General features: G+C 36.5%; 1 pseudogene; it reads left to right on the top strand.

Annotated features, from left to right (window-relative positions):
- Positions 1 to 3,336: 3,336 nt before the first annotated feature.
- On the top strand, positions 3,337 to 13,642 carry LOC101553416 (methylosome subunit pICln-like; annotated as a pseudogene).
- The last annotated feature ends 9,842 nt before the right edge of the window (positions 13,643 to 23,484 follow it).

Below are 23,484 nucleotides of genomic sequence, written 5' to 3'. Positions count from 1 at the left end.
GGGAAAAATTATTATCACATCTTATAAAATAATTTATAAAACATATATATTATTCAGCATGGGAATATAAACTGCTTCAAACCTCTATGGAAAACAATGTGGTATGAACATTTCTCAAAAAAACTGAAAGTAAAACTCCCACATGATTCAACAAGTTCACACCTAGATATCTATCCCAAAAGCATAAAAAAATAAATAATTTGAAAAGGCGTATGCTGTCTACGTTCAATGTAATTTTCTGTAAAATAGCACAGATCTGGAAACAGCAATAGCACAGTGGGTATGGCATTTGTCTTGCAGGCGGCCAACCCAGGTTAGATTCCCAGCATCCCATATGATCCCCTGAGCACCACCAGTGAGTGGTAACTCCTAAGTGCAAAGCTAGGAGTAACCCCTGTGCATCATCGCTGGGTGTGACCCAAAAAGAAAAAAAAAGCAGTTCTTTTTTAATACATTCTTGACAAAAAAAAAATTGGGGCTGGAGCAATAATACAGCAGGTAGGGTGTTTGCTGTGCATGAGGCCAGCCCCAGTTCAATCCCCAGCATCCAATATGGAAACCCTAGCTCTGCCAGAAATAATTATTGAGTAAATAGCCAGGAGTAAACCCTGAGTACCATGTGTATGACCCCCACATGCTAACAAACAAAAAATTTCAAAACAAACTTGGGATGCCTATTTTATTTTTTCATTAATAACATAAGTATTTTTCCCCGATGTCATGGTTTGATTAGTTTGAAATATACAAATAAAAATAGGCTATTTTTGGTGTTTCTGACAGATGTTTAGCAGAATTTCAGTTAAATTTCATCAGGAGTCTGAACTATATTTTGTCAATGCCTAAGAGAGTTGAACCAAGTCTGTGATTACCAAAATTCTGACAGTCTGTCGAGCTCTGTGAAACTGTCCTCATTTTAAATTATCAATATTTTATGTGATTCCTTGAATAGTGGTTCCTTATACAAACTATTTGACTACTTGAATGAGGCCCTAAATTAAATGAAAGTTAAACATATTACCTATAGATTAATTATAAAGGTAAGAATGTCTAGAAATTATTTCACAGCCAACACTAAAATATTCTGTCATTTTTGCCTTAATGGCACATCGAATTGATGTTGAATCATTTCAATGTAGCATTCAGGTGATTAATATTTTGTCTCTTCAAATGTGCTTCATTTCTCCATATGACTTACAGGACTAGCGAAAGTATGGACTCATTATGTGGCCTAAAATAAAGAAGGTGAGGGGGTTAGATAACTATTTCTGTTTTACCTTTAGTTTTTAACAAATATATATGTCTAAAAATGCCTTTTCTACAGCATATGTGATGAAAAACATTTGATTTAACTTAGATGTAACTTCACCTATACGATAAAATTTTACTTTTATATCAATAATAAATATATATTAGCTGAACGAGTCCCCATTTTTAAAACTTCATTTTAACCTTTATATTCTTGATTACTGATTGCCGTTTTAGGATATTTATTTCACTGTTCAAAATAACTCTATTATATTGTCGGTTTTATTGGCTTTTTTCTTTCTTTGTTTTTGATTTATTACTGGTGGTGCTCAGGGCCGCTTTCTGGCTGTGTGCTCAGTGATCTCTCCTGGTGGGGTCAGACCATATGCGGTATGCCATTTGGTACAAACTTTTGGATGGAATATGGTCATTTTCATACAAGGCAAGCAGCTTATGCACTGTACTGTTGCTCCACCTCCCTCTGTTTTTGTTTTATTTTTTTTGGCGGCCACACCTGGCCATGACCAGGGATCAGAAATCATTCTTGGAGGGGTCCAGGGGATAACTGTGATTGATGCTTGGGATGAAACCCAGTTGTACTTGTGCAAGGCAGGCACCTTACCTGATGTACTAGTGTCTGGTCCTAGAATTCTATTTAAAGAAAATTTACTTTTTCCTTCAGCCTTTCTTCATGCTATCTAATTGCGCCTGTAGTTTTCCATGATTACCATATGTTATCTGATCATCTCAGGGTGAAACTTAAAAATGGCAGAGCCACATATTCATGACTAAGATCTAAGTGTGATTTGGATGTTAGTACATCTACATCCCACGCCTTATTGTTCATCAGATACCCACAGTTCTCATACTGTGCCAAGTCCAATTATGAAATGTGTTCTCCAACCATTGACCCTGGAGCAGAAATCACCTCTAGACTATTAATTGATGCATAACAAGAATTGTGAAGGTGACATATTTAAAGAGTGAAAGTGTTTTTAATGGAGTCTATATTTTCTCCTAGAAAGTAAAGAAAGCTAAACAAGGAAAAAATAAAACATGAAAATGCTGCTTTGAGAATAAAGAAGATATTATCCCGTTGTGCTTCATTAATATGCCTTTTAAGATTCTATAAGAATGTGCTGATCATATTTGAGAGCTTCATCTTATACTGTAATTTCATACTGATAGATTTTGTTGTACATTATACTTGTGATTTTTCTGCACAAGACTTAGTTAATGGAAGGTTAAATTCAAAGCAATATCTCTAACATAATTTCAAGTCTTTCACATCTGTGTCTCTCTCTCTTGTCGTCTTAAATCTCAAAAAGCTCTCTTCTACATTGCCTGCTTATAAATAAGATCTTTTAAGAAGCAGAACAGATGTTACTTCTCTAAGATGTATTTACTATATTAGATATTTTGACCCAGAATAAATATCACTGCTCTCTACTTATCTATCATAACCGCCACAATATGTCAATGTTCAAATATGCTTACTTGCCTAACCCTAGGTAAACTATAAACTCTTGAGGTTAGGTGTACTATTTTATTTTCTAGGGCCTATCATGGTTCCTAAAACTAATGTATCATCATCATTCCAAAATAAAAGAGGCAATGTTAATCTCATAAAGTTATTAACAGTAAACCTGGCTTAGCCCGCATTTTTTTAAAAAATAATTCTACAAAATTGGAAAGGCCTTAAATAAGCCTATAACTAAATATTATTTTCACATTTAAAACATTGAGCTAAAATTTTTAAGTGAATTGTTTAAGGAGAAAACTAGGTGATAGACTATGGACAGAATCAAAACTCATTGAGTTCCTTCTCCCCACCGTCTATAATATTTTATTTTGTTTATAAAATGGCAAATCTAAATAATCTCTAAAAGGGCTAGGTAATATAGGGTAATATAGGGGTTAAGGTTCTTATCATACACACAGCTGACCCTGATTTGATCCCTAGAAGGGCAAGGAATAGCCTAATCCCCTATCCCTTACCCCTCCAAGATTTTAAAATGTCATCACTCTAGTGATCAATTTAAAACTTTTTGTAGTTGTGGAGGAGTTCAGGGTCCACAGGAGCTGCACACAATGGTGCTGGGGCGGGGAACCTGTGATAGCAAGGATGAAACCCATAGCCTCAAACTAGCCAAGATAAGTGCTGTACCACTTGCCCTGGTAAGTGATGTACCCTGCCCCTGATACTACTATTATTGTCATTGGACAAGATAAATTCCAATACTAAAGGATCACATCTTATTTTAGATATTATTGAGTGAAAAGCAACAATTCAACATTCATAAAATAATGGAAGAGCTACAAAGATAAATCTGGGATCTTTGCACTTGCCCTCCATGCAACCAATCCTATTTTAATTCCTGTCATTCCCATCTGAACATTGCTTGGGGGTCCCTCCCCCCGCCCCCTGCCCACTGCTTTGATCTTTGCACATAGAAAGATTAGCAGCCAGCATAAAATGGAAATCCTTTCTTATGGGTTACATTCTAGTTTTCCATTTAACTTTCCCAAAAAATTCTGAGAAAAAAATAAATATACAATTTCTTATTGTAAAGTGGTAGCTCATGATCTATTTGCTTGTGAAAACTTGCTTGCTAATATATAATTTAATATCATTTTATATTAAAGTAAAATTTAAAAGTGTGACCCTAAAGCAAGGCTTTATACACTTTTAATTTTTGTGGGTTTTAGTTATATATTTAAAATCCCCATTTTCTACTACTTCTCTTTTGACTTGTTTTTTGTATAATCGTTGAGTAATTATTTCACTAAAAATATAATTAAAATTCATGTACATGTCACCAATTTTGGAAATTTAACTTGAGGGATTATCATTGTTTTTTTCATTGTGGTTATTACTTCCCTGTGCTTCTGGTACTCCAGTGATTCTTAAGCTGTTCCTCTTGAAGTCATCCCCAAGGACTCTGATTTGTTTTATAGCCATTTTGAGGTCTTTCGCCATTATTTGTTGTTGTCTGTAAGCTTTCAGCAGCTCGTCTTCAAGGTCACTGATCTGTCTTTGGCTGTAGTCATTCTACTGTTGAGGGCATCTACTGAGATTTTTGATTCATCTACCGATTCCTTTATTTGTGTGACTTCTGTTCGTAGCTTTGAAATTTCTGCTCTCATTTCTTCCTGCACTGTTTTTGGAAGACTGTTCCAGTGCTTCATTCATATCCTCCCTTAATTTATTGGATGTCTGTTCCATGGTTGCTTGGAGTACGTCGACTCTCCTCAAGATTTCTTCTCTGAATTCCTTATCTGAGAGGTCGTAGATGTGAGTAGCCCCTGTTGAGGTTTCTGGAATCTTTTCTTCTCCCTCTCTTTGTGGAGGGGTTTTTTGCCGCTTCTTCATATTGTTATGGAAGTATGGAGTTGGAGCTTTGTAGTTGTTTATGCCTATTCCCTCTTGCTGTGGGAAGGAGGGGCTATGGTTGTGCTATTGCTGATGGCAGGCTTGTTCCTATTCTAGAGTTCTTCCTTATACTCAGGCGCTCTTCCTGATTGATATAGGGGCTCTAATGAAGGCTTAAGGTTAATTTCTCTTTATGAAGGTTTTGCTAAGCTTCTCTTATTCACTGATAGATTTTCTAAAGTAAAAGTAAACTAATGGCCTATTTTGCATAAGTGATTGAGATGCCTAAAGTGATTTTCAAAGAAAAAGACAGTACCTATTGTGCTAAGGTAAAAAATAATAATTCTTCACTCTGGCAGGAGGCCACGCCCCTTTGAGACCTCGCCAACTTGAGATTCACGCCACTCCCCCCAGTATCACATGGGGAGGTGTGGCTGGGGCGTGGCCAGATTACCTGGAGAGAGGGCCAATATTAGGGAGCCAGGCGGGAAGGCAGGGGTCGTGGGACACGGGGCGGGGCGGCTCGATTATCATTGTTTTAACCGTTGGATTTCCCATTTCTTGGAGTTCCTGTGTTGTATTCCTCTCCTTTAGCATTTTCTGTTTGTTCTACCAAAATTTCCTGAGAGAGTACAAGAAGAAAGTGGGAAAGTTTGTTTGATTAAGTTAACATTCGTTTGTATATAGATAGCTTCAGATCTGTAAAAAATGTATATATTATACCACAGTCACCATAAAAATAGTACTCATTATCATCATTCACCCCTGTCAACCCATTCCATCCAACTTCAAACGTTCCCCCACATTTTCATCTTTTCAGGGTACCTGATCCTTTGAAAAAATATCAGACTAGAGTAGCTCAGTCTACCACATATTAGTCTTTATTTCTCAGTTCTCTCCCATGGTCTTACTGCTTTTCTCCAAGACAAGTATTCCACTCTCACTTTGTAAATACTTTGTAAATGTAATACTGTGAGGAAAAGTGGAGATGGTTAGACATGGTTAGATTAATGCTAAAAGTGTGAAGATCACAGTTACTGAGGTAAAGTGGATTAGAGAGATTCTCTGTGTGAGTGTGTGTGTGTATGTGCGTGTGTGTGTGTGTGTTTGGGCCATACTCAGTGATCCTCAAGGCTTACTTCTAACCCTGCACTAAGATATTCCTCCCAGTTGAACTTGAAGGATCAGATGGGGTTCCAGTGATCAAGCTTGATCTGGGTGTGTACTATCTAGTGATAGTACTTGCTGTACTATCACTCCAGCCCCAGAATAGAGTGATTTTTAAGAATAGCTCAAAAATAGTCTGGAAAACAATCTCCTTACAGATGAGGATAATTTTGTTGTAGGACTCATTTCTTCTTGTGTAATAGTTTTTATACTTTCTTTAAGCTATTATCATCTACATCAATACATGGGAAATATAGATAAAAGTCTGAATGGCACTTGGGAACCAAGTGAGAAGAGATGATGTGTATAAGCAAAAAGGAGAGACTCAATAATCCCTATCAATATTTCGACTTTGGAATATTTTCCAAAGAGAGTCCACCTTGCATGCAGCCAGCCTGGATTCAATTCCAGGTGGGTTCCCCCAATCCCACTAGTAGTGATGCCTGAGCACAGAGTCAGGAGTTATCCCTGAGCACCAGTGGCTGTGTCCTAAACCCCAAGTAAATAAATACAAACTTTTCACTTTATTCTTTTATTTTCAGTTTAGACCCTTCTTACTTCAACTGTAATTTCTGACCCTACAACCAGATATCTTAAGTTTATGGTCTCTGTAAAAGAAATCTCTTAGGCTCTTTCAGGTTCAAAGAGGAGTCATCAACTACAAAGGGACTTTATGATTCTGTCTCTAATCAAACTTTAAAACAATCCTCTCTTATTCAACACAAAGCTTCTGAACCTTACCAGTGTATGGACCTTTTGGAGACTATAATGAACTCATTCAGCTTTACCAACTATCAGGGTAGAGTGCAACTTGATTAAGTTGAGACTCTGACCTCTAGGATCTGCTTTGTAATTCTAAAATAATATTATTATTATCTCTAGTTTAATTGTGTTATCGTAAACATAAACCATATTAAAGTTCTTATTCTTACTTTATGAGGTGTATAGAAAAGAAAGATAAAATTAAATTATCTCCTTAATTCATGACTTTTGCCTATACATCTTACATAAAAACCACTATAATTAGCCCAGAACATGTGCACAGAAACTTGAAATTGAATCAGTGTGTTTTATAAGGCTGCACTGCTGTCCCATGCATTTTCCACAATTTGCTGAAATGAGATGAAAAAATGTTATCACATTTTGAGTATGTATGTAAATCTTCCATAGAGACTTTTAAAAATTATCTGCTTTAATCTACTAAGCTGAATGATTTCAAAGCAAGCTAAATATGACATAACTAGGTCTCTTTGCACTATTAAGAATAAGCATATTACAGTGGAAAAGTTTCAGTCATAAGTAAAAAGTCTTTTGCTGCACCATACAGTATTACTCTCTTTAAAATGTATTTATGAGGTGCCAGCTGTTAGTTTCAATTTTGATTCTCATAAAATGGAAGTACATATATTCATAAACCTGCAATATAAACTGTTACGGATATAGAAAATGGCTGACAGGGCATAATTTCCATGGGGTTTGAATATTTTCGTTTAGTGCAAACAGAAACTATCTCTCAGGTACATTAGTCACATGTTCCAGTCAATGTTATTACTTTGAAGTGATCTAGATTCTGCTAAGATTTAGATTCTGGTCATAGAAATTGTAACGACAAAAATACAAATACAAAAGTCAATTGTAATATTGTTGTCATTCAAATTTAGCTAATTCAGGAAAAATATCAATGGGCAAACCATTTTACTTACATTTTACTTGTATATACATTATGTAAAAACTTATCTAAACTTTTTTTTAATTTTAAAGAGATTGAATTGAGAATATCCTGCCCACACGGCAGAGCCTGGCAAGCTACCTGAGGCATATTCAATATACCAAAAACAGTAACAAGAAGTCTCACAATGGAGATGTTACAGGTGCCCACTCGAACAAATCGGTGAGCAACGGATGACAGTGACAATGACATTTTAAGAGGTTCTGATGTATGTGAGGATAACATAGGAGTCAAATGCTTTCCTCTTTTCTCTGATTACCAAGATCCCAAATTTAGAAACCATCTAGAGTTTCTCAGAACTTTTCAATTCAGACCTTTTACACCACTGGTTTCTCTTGAAAACAAAATCTCAACATTGAGCCATTGTTTGGATTTCTAACTCAATCGTATTTAAAACTAAAACTAAAAAACATGTTGTGAGATATTTCACTATTTTTCCACTGACTCCATTTTGCTGTGGATGACAGGATGACTCAGTTATAAGCTGCCAATGTCTCACTTCATTAGAAATAATCAAAGAAAGAGAAAATGTTTTGAGATGGGTGAAGGAACTATAAAAGCAAAACATAAGAATTTGATTTCCAAGCCAGAGTTATTTGTATAAAATTGGCAACTAAATTAATGATGTTAAAGAATATATAGTTATACTACCTTTCAAACCAAGATTTCTAAGAGGGCATTGTGATTGATATGTTTTAATAAGTTATTAACAATTCTAATTCTTTAAGAATTTTTAGGAAATAATATTAAATATATCACATCTTCCAGAAGGGCAATGGAGAGGATTATTCATGACTTCTACTTGGATTTCTTTGACAGCCACATCCACCTGCCACATACCAAATTCCGAGGGATGGATATGTCATTCCTTACATCCTCCCTTCCAAAATCTGACGTGCCATTTCACCAGTAAAGACTCGTACAGCACCTGGTCCAGACAAGATCAGACCCGAACACCTGAAGAATCTGCCACCAGTACTCATCAATACACTGGCTCGGTTCTTCACATGCTACCTGTCTGAATGCAAGGTTCCATCCCAATGGAAAACCAGCAGGACCGTTCTGTTGTACAAGAAGGGAGACATCCACGACATCGGCAACTATCGCCCGATCTGCCTGTTATCTGTCATATATAAATTGTTCACTCCAGTCATCCAGAATAGAATAGGCAGAACACTACAGGAAGGACAACCATGTGAGCAAGGTGGATTCTGAAAAGGATTCAACACGATAGACCATATCCACACAGTGACCAAACTCATTGATATTTTGTGAGAGTTCAAGATGCCACTCTGTCTAACGTTCATTGATTTAAAGAAGGGCTTTGATTCTGTTGAGACTGAAGCGGTCATCAAAGCCCTAGCCAAAAAGTTCATTCAAATTCAGTACCTCAAGTTCCTCCACGAGCTGTATTATAGATTCACCACCAGGATCTCACCATTGTACAAGGAAGTGATCATTGTCGTAAAGAGAGGGGTTCGGCAGGGTGATACTATATCACCAAAACTCTTTAGTGCCACCCTCGAAAACATCATGCGATGATTGGAATGGGAAGGAATGGGAGTGAAGATAGACGGTTGGCAACTACACCGCTTCACTAATAACATTATTCTCATAACACCAAACATTAACCAAGCAGCACAAATGCTGGCTGACTTCGACCTCAAGTGTGGAAATGTCGGACTGCAGCTGAATCTCATCAAGACAATGTTCATGAAAAACATTCGGAGATGTTTGTTCTCAATGGAAGGAACATCTCCGAATGCAGCATCTATATGTACATGGGTCGAGAACACAACATGAGAAATGAATTGGCACCAGAACTGTGCAGGAGAAAGAAAGCAGCATGGAATGCCTTCAGGAGTGTTGAAGAAGTGATTAAGAGGATGAAGAACCTTTGGCTCAAGGCACATCTTTTTGAATCTACCGTTCTTCCTGCACTAATATACGCCTCAGAGACCTGGGCCCTATGCAAACAGGATGAGAACGCTATTTGTGTATCCCAAAGAAGAATGGAAAGAGCTATGCTAGGAGTATCACATTTCACTCAAGTGAGAGAAGGATTCTGGAGTCCGACCTCAGTTGAAGGTCAAGAATCAGGGATGCTGTCTCGTTTGCCAATGCATCAAAAATCAGATGGGCCGGACATGTAATACGATTCAGAAACGACCGGTGGACTGCAGCTGTGACCGACTGGATTCCACGGGATGTCAAAAGACTGCATGGCTGCCCACCAACAAGATGGTCAGACTTCTTCATCAAAACCCTGAATGAACAATTTGAGTCTCTTCCTGTTCCTGGAGTGAGCAGATATCATTGGGCTACACTAGCACACAACAGAGATAATTGAGACATTACTGGCGCCCGTTCAAGCAAATGGAAGATCAACGAGATGACAAGTGATACACGTGGTTAAATGTATGAAATTTATTTAATTTTATCCTAGGCCCACATATTTCTTTCCAAATCTCAAGAGCTTGAAAAGAATTTTGTTCATTAATATCAACTTATTTGTGTGACTTCAATTTTTCTACTAAGGATTCTGCCCTTTGAAGGAGATTTTGCTTGGGAAATAATTAAACATAAAGTGGGAAACACTTAATATTTTGTGAAATCAGATACAGAGTACAAGTGATAATGCAAAATAAATATGGAAGATGAAAAGGATATATTCTTTATAACAAGAGAAATTATAAGGTATTCCATAAATTATTTCATTTTGTTATAAATGGAGAATTAATTTACAATGAACAGAAAAGAGGCTTTCCTCATCTGATAAATATTTTAATCTTGTCTTTAATTTTGTAGTTTTTGACAAATTATTCAGCTGATTAGAGCTAGAGTCTTCTCATTGCAAATATAAATCATTTAATACTGATGTGATAGTAGTCGAGAAAATAATAATAAATAAGTTGAGATCTTATATATTTGCCACGTATAAAACCCAGAGCTTAAACATATCAAGACATGTGCTCTATCTTTGAGCTATATCCTGCAGTCTCGTGAAAAGAAATTAATAAAACTTAAAGTTCGGAATACTCTTTTACACTTAACACTATTAATAATATTCACATTCCCAACTTTATGTATAGTTTCTGTACTGAATAACTTCAGTGATTAAAAATAATTTTGAATCAGTCTCAGCAATATCAAGGTGATATTGCACAAGTTAAAATATAGAGGAAGAAAAACACTACTATGCTTATAATATTATTTCTCAAATATTGAAAAATATCTAGAAGCCGTTTTAATTCCATCAATATTTTAATCAAATAAGTTGATTTCAGGACTTAAAAAATGAGCTTCAAATATATTTTTCAAGTTTTGATCTGAAAGTATTAAGTCAAAGAGAGGCTTTTATTTTTACTATTACCTATTACCAGTAGGTTTAATCATCAACATATGGAACATCAAAAGCATTTTTTTCTTTCTGTTGAATAAATGGTAGAAAGCAATTAACTTGATATTACTATTTGTAATTATTTTTAAGCTTGTCAAATTTTACTAAACCAGTATTTCATCATCATGCCAATTTAATGGCTTCATCAAATAGTTGATTGATGTTACAAAAACTTTTCTCAAGAGTATTTGAGAAAACTAAATATTCAGAGCTTTGCGCTTGCTGTTTTAATACCATGCAAATGTAAACAATTACTTGTGAGCTTTACAATCATAAAATGCCATCCACCCTTGCTAGTCCTTCTAATTATAGCTCATGGTTGATGTGTAATATGATGCCATTTGAAATGAATAATCTGCTGTTTCTTGCCTCACTCTACTAAATCAGAACATCTGTTTATAAAAGATGGTCCCTCCTTTAAGCCCTACTGGTTCAATCACAGGCTTGTGGTTAAATAGCCAATTGTTCAAACATTTACCTTGCTTTTGGCTATTATTACAGGTTGTCACTATTTATAGTTTGACTTTCTGTATTCTCTATACAGTCCTTTATAAGCCTGAGCCTGAGTGTACTTTATTCACTTGCATACTTTGATTTATTGTGTCTGAAATGTGCCTGAAACCATTCATTTTTAAGAGGATTCCCAATAATTCCAAAACTGATGATTGAAAAATCATATTTTGAAAACTAAGATTCTTCCCTTTGGCTTTTTCTATACATGACTGAATTTATTAAAAATATAATAGTTCTAAATTGGTAGACATACTGATATAAAGTCTTAAATAAGTGTAAATGAGCACTGGTAAAGATTATATTAGTAGTTAAATCTTAAAAAAAATGTTTTGCATAAGAAATATGCTCCTTTGCACTGGCCTTAGAGATACATTTATGGCTTTGGTTCCAAAGGTCAGGACAATTAAACCAAGTAAAGCAAATTGGATCATATCAAATCATTTCTGTATGTAAAATATTCATCAAAAAAAGAAAAAGGATCACTTAGACTGGGAGAAAAAAATTGCAAATTTTAGAATTGGCAAAGGACTTTTTTTACATATTTAAATAACTCACATAATTCAACAAAAATAAACAACTCACTTAAATATGGGCTTAGTAGGGAGAAAATGGGGAAATAAAATTGGGATGTAATAATGTGATGATGGTGGGAAGAAGCAGACACTTGTTGGAGGGTATGATGCTGGAGTGATTTATGCAAGAATCTCTACCATTAATATTCTAAACCATTAGTATTCTAAACCATGATTATTTAAATAAAATTTGTTTTTTAAATGGGCAGATTATCTGAATCGAAATTTTTTTAATAAGACAAACAGATGGTCATGAAAATATGCTCACCATTTCTTATCATTATTGATTGCAGACCAAAAACAAAATGCAAAACAATTCACAAATGTGATAATGAATTTTCTAAAAGGCAAGAGATAGTACTGGAGAGGGTGCAGAAAGCAGCATGTAAGAGTTTGGGTGGGAATATGACTATTACAGCATTGTGCAAAGCAGTGTTGGGTTAAATATACAAGGTTAAGAATTAAAATTCCATTTGATCTAGTATCCTACTACTTCTTGTTTTATAGTGTAAGGGAAAATCAGTGGCTACCAGGATGGAAAGGGGCAGAAGAGTGGGCATATGATATTAAAGAGGTTGATTGCATTGTGAAGAAAGTAATTACACTCTCAGTCATAAACTAAAATGATATATAATGATGGTGAGAAAATAACATAAACCAGAAATTACATAGTATTATAAATCATTGTTTTGGGATTTTTGTTTATTTGTTTAGTGAGAGATGCTTAGGGCTTTCTCCTGAGTCTGCACTCAGGGGTCATGCCTGGCAGGGCTCAGGGGATCATTTGTGACTTCTGATACCAGGGGTCAAACCTGGATTAGCTGTGTACATGGCAAGTCGTGAACAGAAAAGTAATTCTGATATCGCTACATTCTTTTTATATTTCTTTCATTTTACATTTAACAGCTTTGTGTAGATTTAAATCACATAACATAAAGTTCTCACAAACTAAAATGGAAAATGTACAGTGCTAATCAAAATACAGTATCATTTTAAAACATTCTATTCTCCAAAGAAAAGACTAAACAGCTAGCATTGGGCACAGAACTCTGCCTCACAGAGAAATGTAGACATCTAACCGGTCTTAGTTACATGGCTCTGGAATAGAAGTCTCACTGGACTACCCCAAAGTCAGTTTACATGTGGTATCCAGAAACCTCAGCACCTATCCAAGAGAACATTTGTATGTCATAGTGAGTGTCACAGATGGATAGGAATCAAAAGAATTTGTGATGAAGAGGAAGGAAGTGATGATAATGTTGAGCCTAGTGCTAAATTTAGATTTGTGTTGATTGATAAATCAACTTTGGAGGAGATATTCACTGCAATGTGTGAATGCCAGGATCTGCATCTGGATGAATATTTAGATGATTTTGATGGAAAAGAATATGATGTGAAAGCACATGGACAAGGCCAGCCTTGTCTACAGTTCATACTTATCAAAAGGGATTGTGCCACCTAACAGCAGAAGCCACCCCAGAGCTGTTAAGAAACCAGACTTTCTCAGGCTACTCACTAGTAGCCAATACAACATGGCAAAAATTTGGAAAGAAGATACCTTGTGGTATTATGAAGATGGGATTGAGGTAGATGCTTCCCTTGAAGTTTCTGAACAGTTTGAGAATTCAGATGTTGACCACTGAGAATGACTCATGCTGCTTTGAGATTCTACTCAAAACTGTGGGAGAGCACTCGTTACCTCTTCCACCATTGTGGGGGTATGGACAAAAGTCTGTTTTCCTTCTCCTGTGCCTCCTAACCAGTTATTTTATTTATATTTTCATTTGTTTTAATTGAGTCACTGTGAGACCCTTAAAAATCTCTTTAAAAAACTGTTCGTGCAGTATTCCAACACCCATCTTTCCACCAGTATACATTTCCCTGCTCCAGTGTCCCTAGGTTCCCTCCCAACATCCCCCTGCCTATGACAGGTGCTTTTCTTCTCTCTGTCTCTCTCTGTCTCTAACTCTGTCTCTCTGTGTCTGTCTGTCTCTCTCTCTTTCTCTCTTCACTTGGGCATTGTGGTCTACAATATTGATACTGAAAATTTATCAAGAATATCCCTTTACCTACTTTTAACACTCAGTTCTTGTCCAGCGTGATCATTCCCAGCTATTATTCTCTTACTGGTCTCTTCTCTATATTACTTACTCTGCCCACACACACATGTGGTTGATTTCAACCACTGACCAGTCCTTTTAGCCTTTGTTTTCTCTGCCACAGATATTAGTCTTCTACTATATAAAATTTACATATTCCACAAATAAATACAGTCATTCTATATCTGTCCCTCTCCTTCTGACTCATTTTGAAGCAGACTATGCTGAGACATGTCATTAGCAGAAGAAATTACCTTTATCAACAGAGGTAAATTAACTCAATTAAGAGGGTATTTGTAGTTTATCATTTACCCCAAATATCCGTGTCTAGTGGGCTTTAATCCTTGCCTCTACAATATGTGTCTTCTTGATCTAAGAGGTGAAAATCAGGAATTGGGGTATTAATAGATTGGAATTTAATATACAATTTCCTAGGGCCTAAAGAGTATTTTCACCCCTGGCCTTTGCGGCCCCGCGCGAGATCGACCCCGGAGGCAACTGAACCACTTTGGACACGAGCGGCGCCCCCAAAATGCCTCCAAACTGTGTGCTGGGAGCTTCTGGCCCAGGCGCTGCCAGCGAGTGATGCAATTACCAAAAGAATTTTCCTTGGACTTCATATAGAAATCCAAAACCGCGCGGCTGCTATTGCAGCCGCGCGACCTAATATCTCTTGATTGTCAGCAACGTGTAAATGTTCCTTTTTGGCAGGGCTTAACGTGGGGGGAAACTCCAAACAATAGTACTAAGTTTTTTGTTAAAGGGTAAAAGATTGTAGCGATAGAATTTTAGGCAGAATTTTCCCTGGACTTTAACGGGTCGGACTTTGGTGGGAAATCCTAACAAGAATAGTAAGTCTTTTGCTGAAATATTGAAGGCCACCAAAGTGGTAGCCATCTCTATAGACTGAACTAAGCCATATCCCCACGCCGGCTGAGAAGAAATATCCTTCTTTCTCGGGAAAAAACGAGGCGTGGCGTTAACCATAGTATGATGTCCATTAAGCTGACACGGACCTGGTGGCGTGGGAATGGGATACAAGGGAATAAATTATTATGTATTTGGAACAGCGGGACGCTGGTGGAATCTTGAGCCGGGGCCTATACCAGCGTATTACTTTTGGTTCCAGAAACTGCTTGCAGACATTCTACCAGACTATCAACTTAGCTAGAGCCCCACGCCGGCTGATGACAAGAAATAACCATCTCTTTTGGTTTGTTTTCCCTTTGTCAGGCAGCGTGGTGATTACTAAACAGGCGTGATCTCGGTGGCGCGGGACGAGGGGGGAAAAAAATAGAAAAGTTATGTAACAAACAGCGGGACTTAATATCTCTACATTCTCAGCAATGGAGAGCCATCAAATGCTTCCTTGACAGTGGGACTGTCTTCTCTTTTTTGGGGGGAAACCCTAGCAACAATAGTGAATTATGTGTTGAAACATGGACTGTAACCAAGATAAAGCGTAAACAAAGTGAAACTTATCACTTACAAGGGCGGGGACTGGGGGGGTGGGAGGGGGCGGGAGGTATAATGGGGTGGTTGGTGGTGGAATATGGGCACGGGTGAAGGGAAGGGTGTTTGAGTACTGTATAACTGACATAATCCTGAGAACTTTTTAACCCTCCACATGGTGATTCAATAAAATTTAAATTAAAAAAAAAAAGTGTATTCCAGGTCTGGATGTAGCTCAATGGAAGAGTTTGTACTTTGCATGTGCGAGGCCCTGGGTTCCATGCTAGGCACTGCAAAATAAGTATACGAAGGAAAGAAGAAAGTAAATTCCCCAAGACTAACTTTAAATTGTGTGCTTTGAGGATCAAGTCAAGACATATTACCGCCTGCACATCCAATATTGGGACACATCCGGAGTGGAATAAACCAGAATACACAAAATCTAAGCTTTGAGCTTCTCTTCCTTCTATGTAACTTGTTTCTGTTGTTACTGATTTTGATTTGATTTTGGTCACCATCTGTCTGGTACAATATATTTTTTTGTTTATTTGGGTAAAAAAAAAAAAAAAAAGAGTATTTTCACCCTTGGACCAGGAAGACCTCTCCCAGCAGTTTGATCTCAGCTAATCATCATGGGAGTGGCTCATTGATTAGCTAACTTGAGGGACCTCTCTGTGCATGCTTAGCTTGATTCTGGGAACAATCCTCTCACGAATCCTTTCTCTGACACCAGGTCTGATTATGCTGGGCCCCTTTGGGCAGGCTACTCTGTTCTAACCTCAGAGACAAAATGCTTTGAATTCCAGCCTCAGCTTAGTATTTTGTGAAGTAGGGTGAAGTCCCCCCAGGACTTCTGGTGACACATGTTTGGTCTTTGTAAGAGCTTAACAAATAAATCTGGGTTTTATCTTAAAACAAAATAAAATTAAAATCATATTGTCATGTTCTTTACATTAAGACTTTGTTATTTATTTTAATAGTCATAGGAAAGGTGGTAACATTTGTGATCACATTCAAGTATTGACACAAGGAAGAAATACTGTGGATAAATTGCTATTAGGTATATAATCCACCCTTAAGCAGAATAAATTAATTAAAAATATATCTTCAACTGAAAATACCTGCATAAAATATAGCACTATTGACCTCACTACTGTGCTTCATGATTTTTTCCAGTTTCTCATTTATTTTTAGTAATACTGCTACTTAAGATGTATGTAGTAATGTACGTGCAAAGTTCTACTGAAAGCAACATAAATTCTACCTCATATTTCAAAATTATATTAGAGAAATTCTGTTTTAATTGTCACAAAATTCATAAAATTCCCACAAAATAAGTAAAATTTTTAGTAATCCTGATATTTTCTACACTAATTACTGGGTTAATTTAAATCATAAAATAAAACTTCTTGCAGAACATTTAAAAAAGAAATCCAGACAAAAGAAAGCATAACAAAATTCTTCTTATGGCATTAAAATCATTGCAATTTTACCCATTTTCTGAAATTTCTGACTTAAATTATTTTAAAAGCTTTCTCTTCTAAAATAGACAAAAAGCAACAGGAAGAAGGATTGAGGGGACCTCAGTACATTGGTGGTATATAACTAAATATTCAAACCAGAGTCAACAGCACGGAAAACAAGAGATTCAAACGTCTGCAATCAAACTTAAAACGTGCTTTCAAAGTGGCAGACCTGAAAAAGGAATGGAAGGTGAGAGAAAATCTGGGAACACTGATAGAAGAAAATGCTGGTGGTGAGATTTGTGCTGGGACATTGTGTGTCTAAAACCCAACTATGTAAAACTTTGTAAATTATGTGGCTTTAAAATTTTTAAAAATCTCCCTTTGCTAAAGACAGAATTATCCTGATATAAGTAGAGCACCCCAGCTACTTATCTACCTTTTATGGATGGTAGATATTTTTGTACTGAAAATGCTATTATTATGTACCAAGTAGTAATTTTAGATTAGTTATATGCAATTGTTAACTGATGCTGTTATATTTTATAGTGGTAGATAAAAAATGTGTCATAGGTTATATATGTATATATATATATACACACACATATATATATAAATATGTATATATAATAAATCACTAGCAGTCCTGCCACAAAAAGCTTGAGGTTGATCCTCAATAGGAAGCCTTTCTGGAAATGTCTATAAAATTGGCTGAACCTCTAAGTAAACTCCATCTGTTGCTCTCCAGTTCAATATCTATAAACGACTGACTATAACACAAGTTTCTAGGAAAGGTCCCCTTGTTATTTACTTTAAAAATTAATATTAACTTCTCTGTATGCATTGTGAAATAATTTTAAACTCTTGGTTTGTTTTCTCTCCAAAAAGTGACTAGTAACTAAGGAGAACCTCTTAAAGAAATCTAATTTAAAGAAATATATAGATAAAAAGAGACTATATAAAGAAACATAAGAAAATTGTATCAAAGAATCTTAGTTGGAGCCCAGTAGTATATTTGACTGTATGTTTTAGTGAATTATGAAAAATCTGCCAAAAACAGTAACAATAAGTCTCTGACATTACTGGTGCCTGCTCGAACAAATCGATGAGCAATGGGATGTCAGTGACAGTGACTAAGTCAAACTTAGAACTCATGCCACAATGTGATTAAGGGACAGAAGCAAGTTGACATATTAAAGCTAGGCACACTACCAACAGCTCACACTTGATTATGGGATGTGGCTTGTCAAATACAAATTACAAAGCTGGTATCAGCATGCTTTAAGCACAACATCCTTATAAATATAATGATTAAAAGGTAAAACATGTCTGTCAATATGGTCAACCTGGTTTTTCCACTTTCTGAAACTTATGCTCTCCAATAAATATGAATTTCTCTCTCTTTTTCTTTTCTCTCTCTCTGTATCTCCTCTCACATATCTTTTAATAAAAACAATTTTGGTTCAACAATAATAATGTCAGACTTAAGCCACTACACATTAGTATTTTTCACTTTCTTGTGGATGAAGGGCAATAGTGCTCCAGAGCTGCATATAAATAAGTGTTGGGAGACCATGGTGCTAAAAATCAAATATGAACCAAATGCATTCTGTACTTGTGCCCTAACCACCAAACAATCTCTTTGCCCAGGAATGATAAGTGTAAAAGTTTAGAATACAGATATACGAGGGACTAGAGAGATAATACAGCAGGCAGGGATATTGTATTGCATATGCAGTTCCCCAGCATCCCTATGTCCCCTGAGCAAAGTACCAGGGGTAAGCTCTGACCCCAGAGCCTGGAATATGCCTTAAGCACCACAGGGTGTGGCCCCAAAACAACCAACAAGAAAAGATTACAAGAACTAGAGAAATGATTTTTAGTTTTTTGTAAATCATTTTGTGAAGTTATTATGATCTGGGTCATTTTCCACTTGATCTGAAAATCTTATGAAAATTATTTTTATAAAATGTTAATATTCCTCTACATGAAGTCACTAGCTGGAAAACATTTTCTTTTTTTTTAACTTCCATATTTTTTTAAATTTTTATTTATTTATTTATTTTATTTTATCACCATGTGGAAAGTTACAGAGTTCTCAGGTTTATGTCTCAGTTATACCATATTCAAACACCATCCCTTCACCAGTGCCCATATTCCACCACCAAAATCCCCGGTATAACCCCCGCCCCCCACCCCAACTGTATAACTGCTGAATTTCACTTCATTTTCTCTTCACCTTCATTACATTCCATATTTCAACACAAAACTCACTATTGTTGTGGGAGTTATACCCCCAAACAAGATAACCCTATTAAGGAAGCATTTGATAATTAGTTTTCCATTAAAAGATTGTATGTCTTCAGGTTTTAGAAAAGGTCGGATGTGTCCCAGTCCCAAATCCCGAAGCCGTGTTAGTTGCTGCTCAGTGTCACCAGGGCTCCATCTGGAGAAGGTGTGTAGGCTGCACCTCCTCCTTCCGGTTCCCCGGTGTTGTTGGCCCCAATTCAGGTCTGGAGCATTTTCCGGGCCGCGCTGCTCACCAGAATGCCTGCCGCTTCTCTGTTGATTGTGGCAAGATGGCGCCGAGGGTGGGTCGAGGGCGTGACTTCCGGCGGCTGGGACCACTTGGAGTTTTGGGCTGGCGCCGCCCCACTTCAGTGCCCCCCCGCGGCTCAGATGTGTCCCAGTCCCGAATCCCGGAGCCGTGTTAGTTGCTGCTCAGTGTCTCCAGGGCTCCATCTGGAGAAGGTGGGAAAACATTTTCTGATACAGGAAGCGTGGAAATTTATTTCTGTATCAATTGTTATTGAGTATCTGGTAAAATTATGTACAATGAAGTTTGAGGGTTATATATCATATAGGTAATATATATGCTATATATGACATCTATAGATAGTCACTTATGTTACTTGTATCTGTGGACATAAGAACTTTATATATTTCCTGAGAGTCTTGCAATACTTGTCCATGACTATAAATAATTACAAAATAAAGCCAGATGAAAGGATAAAGTTAAAGATTAAGATAACATTCAAATGAGCATAAGATCTCATTTGTATTAACTCATAAGAGATAGAAATAAACCTTAGAAGCTTCTCTTTATAGTCAGGAGTAAGTACATTTCAAATTAATTTGTCTTTGAATAAATACTAAAATTTAGGTCATAAAAATACAGGCAAGTATTGTCAAGCATTTGTGATATAAGTCATTTGTGTACAATATAGAATTGATTTTCTCCCATTAAGTGCACAAATTTTGCTACTTACATAGGGAATAGTTTATTAAATATCTTATAAGAATATTTTACTTATGTGGGAAAGAGTTATTAACAACTAGACAATAAGGGATAAAAATTGCATAAACTAGTATCCATCTGCCATGTGGTTTATAATAAATGTACGTATTTATACAATAAATATACATGCTATACATTAATATGTATTCTATATATTAATATATTTGCTACATGTTTACAATATATAAGTATACATAATAATATCTGTAAAACTATATGCTATCAGTATATAATACTATACATGTTATATATATGTATATATATATATATAGTAGCACTGTAAGCACTGTCATCCTATTGTTCATCGATTTGCTCGAGCAGGCACCAATAATGTCTCTATTGTGAGACTTGTTGTTACTGTTTTTGGCATATCAAATATGCCCTGGATAGCATGCCAGGCTCTGCCATGTGGGCAGGATACTCTCTGTAGCTTTCCAGGCTCTACAAAAGGGATGGAGGAATCAAACCCGGGTAGGCCATTTGCAAGGCAAACACTCTACCTGCTGTGCTATCACTCCAGTATTATATATGTATAAGAAACATATATATTGTATATGATCATATAGGTGAAATCCACATTTTGTCAGTCAGTTATACAAACCATGTTTCCTTGAATATTTAGTCATATTCAGTTTCTACCTATTAATTCCCAATGCCTTGGAGTTTCTAAATGTTTGTAACTAATTTTTCTCTTGAAATAGTCATGAATGTAAATTTGGAGATTAACATCAGCCATAGATACTGGTTGTCTGGGAAAGTAATATGAGCACTATGATGGACTTTGTAATCATTATCCTGATTTGGAGGCAAATAAAAAATGGATAGAGGTGAATTATAATTTATAATGTCTAATGATTTAGTCATCATCATCATCATCATCATCATCATCATCATCATCATCATCCTGTTGATCATTGAGTTTCTCTAGCGGTCTCAGTAATGTCTCCATTCGTCCTAGCCCTGAGATTTTGGAAGCCTCTCTTTACTCTTCCTTTCCAATGGTGCCACATTGGAGGCTCTTTCAGGGTCAGGGGGATGAGATTCAACATTGTTACTGGTTTTGGCATATGAATACACCATTGGGAGTTTGCGAGGCTCTCCCATGTGTGCAGGGAACTCTCAGTAGCTTGCCAGGTTCTCCCAGAAGGAGAATTAGGCTATAAGATGTTGCACAGCCACACGCAGCTGTGCAGTTTTGGGAGCTTGGTTTTACTGTCTCTGGATATTGGCCATTAGTGGGATTACACGGCGTCAGGTGTGACTGCTTAGCTACTGGAAAATGAGGAATCTGGGTGGAAGAGGCCCAGTTCTGATCTGAGCAGGCTTGGAGGTCTTAGTCCCAGGTCCCACACACCTGGGTTCCTCTGTCGTTTCCTTCATGCATGAGGCTAGACCAAACGTGTGGAGGGGGGTCTTGAGCATGGCTGTGGCTAGGCTCCGTAGGTCTTCGGCCACAGGAGCTCTGCTCGGGGTGGGGAGGGAATCTGAGGCCCACCCCCTCTGAGGGGCCCTGGGAAAGATAGCCAGGCTCATCCGAATGTGTGGAGAGGGGCCTTGAACATGGCTGTGGCTGGATTCTGGAAGTCTTTGGCTGCTGGGGCTCTGCTCGGAGCAGGAAGGTAACTCTCTCAATATACTTGAAAATGAGGTTCTGAAAATCTCTCACCTATAGATGGACACAGTTAAGTGACTGGATAGGAACCAGCATCTGAAGTAGAGAGAACTTACCTATGGAATATCATTATATCACTGAGCAGAAACTGTCAGCATTGTAACTAAGTTGAATTCTCAGACACTCTCAGGTGACTAGAAATTTCTTGTTAGTGTGGAGAAGCCTCCACCACTCTCACATTGGAATTGAGGTTTGAACACCAGAACAATGATGTAAAGGAAGTGAAACTTTTATCCAGAATTTTATTTATAAACTAAAATAGACTATATTTCATTTTGATTTTAAACTCTGGAAAAGTGAAAATGTTTCCAAACATATTTTGCAAGTGCAGGGGATGTAACTCATTTTTCTTCTCTGCTGTGTTGTTTCCTCAGCACTGTAATTTTTTACTTAAATATTTGACCAAAATATTTTTTATCTCATGGAGAATTCTGGGAGATATATAGTTTATGGAGAAGGAGAAAAAAAATAATTCCATAGCCTCATATCATTTAGAGTCAGATCAAAGCCTCCAATAGTCTTCTTGTAGGTAATTCTGTTTCACCATGACTTCTAGCTCCTTTGAACTCCTCTTACCAATATTATTGAGTTGATTATTCTTCTGTAACATGCTTGAATTATTTCACATAAATAAGAGAAAGCCATTTTCCACTCAACCTATGTTGGTTCTCATTTATCTGAATATGTATGATATACATTCTATCTCTATTTTCATAGTCTCTATGTCCTTCTGTCTGGAAGTTTCTGTCCCTATATCTTTCACCTTTCATAACCAGATATTCAAATCTTATTCATTCTTTAATGTATACCACTGACATGCTTTACATATAAAATTTTTTTCTTCTACCACCAGAATTTCTAATTAGAAATACATTCCTCTACTTCTTAAGTGACATAGTAGTTTTATTCTATTTTTGGACAATTCTTATTTTACTTATTTACTTTTGTGGATGCTAAAAATACCCTCATTAGACATAATTGGAACTATCAACAAGAGGAAACTATTTGTGTAACTGCTATACTTCTGCATTCTGTGAGCTGTGGGTGAAAACCAGTTTGATGGGGATCGTCTTTGCAAGTAGGTCTTAGTAAGAGTTTGTGCACGGGAACTGGAACAAGTGATTAATGGAGAAGTCTAAATTACTCTATAAAAACATGCCAGATAATAGTCTTAGCCATCTCCTTAGGAAAATTGGAGTAACAGTTACATTAATCACTATTGCCTCTGCAATTTAACATGTACTAAAAAAAAACAGAAGTGTTAACTGCTGAATCAATCGGCAAGGTTAGCATGGGTCACACTAATAGGCCAATTACATCAAGATTATGCACAATTATGTTCATCATCTCTATAAAAATGCCAAGTTACAGGGTAAGTTTTACCTTTAAAGAAGATTGAAATTCAAACATTTGGAACATTGTTTTTAAAATAACATGATACCTAATATTTATTTAATACTTATAAGTTGTTGTATAATCACAAAAATGGGCAGTGGTGCTC

Source organism: Sorex araneus, chromosome 11, assembly GCF_027595985.1.
Source record: "Sorex araneus isolate mSorAra2 chromosome 11, mSorAra2.pri, whole genome shotgun sequence".
Classification (NCBI taxonomy): Eukaryota; Metazoa; Chordata; class Mammalia; order Eulipotyphla; family Soricidae; genus Sorex; species Sorex araneus.
This window is presented reverse-complemented; position numbering and strand designations above follow the sequence as displayed.